Genomic DNA, 4,116 nt, shown 5'->3' with positions numbered 1-4,116 from the left:
CTCGACCGCCTCAACCAGCAAGGAAGACACAATGATGAGACTCTTCCTTAAGCAGTTTACTCTGGAAACTTAAACAATCTTCTGACCCCTGGGAAAGCCAGCCCACAGCTTAAAAGCACTCTTGCCAGCCAACCCCAGAACACCACGTGGCTAAGGTGGATAGGCTCGCATTTCCTGATGCAAGTCTGAATCTTAGACCAAACAAAATAAGGAGTTGTTTATTCCAGAGAGTGCTCACCCTCAGGATGGTGGAAGGCAGAAACTGGCGCCATCTTTAAGGCGCGGCATATTGCAGCTCTCCACACTTCTTACTTAGCTTCTCTGGGTCTATGCATTGCAGCATGATTATCCTTTACCTTATAGTTAATGTCCACTTATAACTGAGTGCATACCATGATTATCTTTCTGGGACTGAGTTACCTCAGTCAGGATGATCTTTTTACTTCCACCCATTTGCCAGCAAATTTCATGATATCATCATTTTAACAGCTGAGTGATACTCCATTATATGAATGTTCCATATTTTCTTTATCCATTCTTTGGTTTGGAGGCATCTAGGTTGTTTCCAGTTTCTGCCTATTATAAATAAAGTGGGTATGAACATAACTGAGCATGTTTCCTTGTTTTATGATGAAGTGTCCTTTCACTATAAGCCCAGGAGTGGTGTAGCTGGGTCTTGAGGTAGACCGAATCCCTATTTTCTGAGAAACCACCATGTTTATTTCCACAGTGGCTGTACAAGTTTGCACTCTCAGCAAGAATGGAGGAATGTTCCCCTGCTCCACATCCTCTCCAGCATGAATTGTCATTTGTATTTTTCTTTTTTATTTTAAACATTGTAACATGTATAAGATGGAATCTCAGGATTGTTTTGATTTACATTTCCCCAATTGCTAAGGAAGTTGAACATTTCTTTAAATAGCTCTGAGTCATTTGAAATTTCTCTGTTGATAATTCTCCGTTCGTAGAATCTGTGCCCCATTTTTAATTGGATTATTTGGTTTGTTGATATCAACTTTCTTGAATTCATTATATATTTTATAAATCAGCCCTCTGTCAGATGTGGGGTTGGTGAAGATCTTCTGTTTTGTACTTTTGACAGTGTCCTTTGCCCTACAGAAGCTTTCCATTTCATGAGGTCCCATTTGTTAATTGTTTATATTAGCACCTGTGAGATTTGTGCTCTGTTCAAGAAGTTGTGTCCTGTGCCAATGCACACAAGGCTATTCTTCATTTTCTCTTCTAACAAGTTCAGTGTATCTGGTTTCATGTTTAAGTCTTTGATCCACTGGGATTTAATTTATGTGTAAACTGATAATTATAGATCTATTTGCATTCTTCTACTGCAGACATCCAATTAGACCAGCATCATTTGTTGAAGTTACTTTCTTTTTACCATTGTATATTTTTTTAGTTTCTGTCAAAAGCAAATATCCATAGGTGTTCGGATTTATTTCTGGGTCTTCAATTCAATTACAATGATCAACATATCTGTTTTTATGACAGTGACATGAGTTTGCTATTACCATAACTCTCTAGTAGAGCTTGAAACCAGGATGATGCCTCCAGAAGTTCTGTCATTGTACAGGATTATTTTAGCTAACCTGGGTTTTTTGGTATTCCATATGAAGTTGAGTATTGTTCTTTCAAGGTCTGTAAAGAATTGTGTTGGAATTTTGGTAGGGATTTCGTTGAATCTGTAGATTGCTTTTGGTCAGATGGCCATGTAGTTTCTGTGGTGAGTGTGCAGCTATGGCCACCCAGGTGATAAGGCAGTCTTCTGAAGGAGGAATTCTGTTCAGCAACAGTGGCAACATGAGCATGGCCTTACCAAATTGCATATATGACTTGCATGACCTCTCCAAAGCCAAACCAACTCTACCTCATCTCATTAAGTTAACAAATGTGGCTTTGACTGGGGAAGTCAATGGCAGCTTCTGTGATAACCTGGTTGTTGAAGAAAAACAGATGGCAGAATTGATGAGTGTTGGGGACAACAACTTTTCTGATAGGCAAAGGAAGGACTTGAAGATTCTGCCAAACTAAAAGGCTACCACAGTGGGCTGGCAAACATGGAACTGATAAGTTTGGAGATCAATGCTGTGTCACCACAGACTGTATTGGAAGCATCAGGTTCCCAAGAAATGTACAACTCAAAGATCTCCCTCCTGAAATGCTTAGGACAGAGGACATACGCAAGAATTTGATTGTCAAGCCCTTTCACTGTAAGCCATGCAAGTATGAGCAGAATCTGCAGAGAAGTTTGTACATTGCATCAGGGTTCATAGTGTGAAAAGGGTTGTTTTGTTTAGTTCTGTTTTGTTTTTTGAATAAAGTGCAAAAAAACAGGCCAAAGCCAGAGAATCTGGCTTTTCTACTGCAGAGAAGGGGGGATTTCTCCAAATGCCATCATCTTCTGTGACGTCTATGGCTACAATACCACCTGGCATGATCACTACCCTGCTCACTTAAAGCACCATATGAAAGCTGGGGATATTGAGTGTGTCTACAAGTGTATCATCTGCACATATTCAACATTAAGAAAGTATCACTGAAGGAAACACTTGAGAAACAATTTTTCAAATTGTTTGATATGTCTAAAAATACAGAAATGAAAGTATTTTTTTCAGACAGAAAAAATAATTATGTCTAACATGTTCAAACTCATACAGGCAAATGACCTGATAAATATTAATTTTGTCCTTAATCAAGTTCTTGAAAGGTTCAGGTAACAGGACAGATATACTCATTCAGGTCAGAAGCCTTTTAAATGTGACCAGTGCTGTTATGTGGCTTCAAATATGTATGAAATGACCCAACATGCCATGCAGGTTAACAAGAGGACTAAACCTGATATTGCCCTGACTGTGACTACAAAAGAACAGATAGAAGCAACTTCAAAAACATGTAGAGCTATATGTTAAGCCAAGACAGTTCAACTGCCTAGTGTAGACTCTGCTTCCAAGAAGCATAATCTACAATATCATTTCAAATATAAGCATCTTACCTGTCCTAATAAAAGGAAGGATGTTACAAAAGTTAAACTAAATAAAACCAAAAGGAGGAAGGCTGACTTGCATAACAATAACATCACCAATGAAAAAAATAGAGACAGAGTAATTTAAAACAAAGAGGGACATGTCTGGAAAGAAAAGAGAGAAACCCCTAAAAGTAGAGAAAAAGCAAAGATGTTTCAAATGAGAAGAAGTCTTGTGACAATGTCTCGGTGGTCCAGGTAACTACCAGAACTCAGAAATCAGTGAAAGAGATGAAAGTAGTTGAGATGAAACATCAGATGCACATACAGGAAATAATTTAAAAAAATACGGTAAAGCCAAGCAAAACAAAAGAAAGAAGAGTGCAGAAGCCCATTCCTTAGATGATGCTGTGAATGAGGAACCAGTGACATAAAAGGGGGGAAAGGTAGAAAGCAAATCCAAAAATAGTACAAAAGCACCAAAGTATGACAGCAAAATGGAAGAGAGTAGCGGGGCAGTAAGAAACAAAATAATTCCATTAAAAAAAAAAGGTCAAAGAAGAAAACTCTAAAAACTCTAAAGAGTAAAACAAGTGAGAAAGGCAGCATATTTGCTCATGAATCTCAGATTAAGAAGGCTCAGGCAGGGCCTCCTTCCACAGAGATGGCTCAAGAGGAGGTCCCTCCAGTGCCTGCACTCTTGTTCTCTCCTGTAGTGGTTGGAGGTCAGACTGCTCATTCCACTCACCCCTGGGCATATTTACCTTGTCGTGTATCTGTAAGTGTATCCTAATAAATCTTTGATACCATTTTAAACAGCCTGTCATAGATTCACCTTCATGTCCTTATTTATTATATTAACCCTATCAATCCATAAGCATGGGAGATTTTTTTCATTTTCTACTATCTTCTCCAAATTCTTCGATTTCCTGAAGTTTTTGTGATACAGGTATTTCATTTTCTTGGTTAGAGTTAGCCTGAGATATTTTATATTATTTGTGACTATTGTGAAGGGTGTTATTTCCCTGATTTCTTTCTCAGCCCATTTTTCAATTGTAAATATGAGGGCAACTGACTTTTTTACATCTTTTTTTTAATTGAATTAGAAACAAGATTGTTTTACATGTCTCTCCCAGTTC

At 38.1% G+C, this 4,116-nt stretch overlaps 1 pseudogene; it reads left to right on the top strand.

Annotated features, from left to right (window-relative positions):
• The first annotated feature begins 1,752 nt into the window (after positions 1-1,752).
• LOC100751015 lies at positions 1,753-3,770 on the top strand (annotated as a pseudogene).
• Positions 3,771-4,116: the final 346 nt, after the last annotated feature.

Source organism: Cricetulus griseus, chromosome 2 (genome assembly GCF_003668045.3).
Source record: "Cricetulus griseus strain 17A/GY chromosome 2, alternate assembly CriGri-PICRH-1.0, whole genome shotgun sequence".
NCBI classification, from domain to species: domain Eukaryota; kingdom Metazoa; phylum Chordata; class Mammalia; order Rodentia; family Cricetidae; genus Cricetulus; species Cricetulus griseus.
Note: the sequence above shows the minus strand (reverse complement) of the source record. Positions and strands in the feature narration are given on the sequence as shown.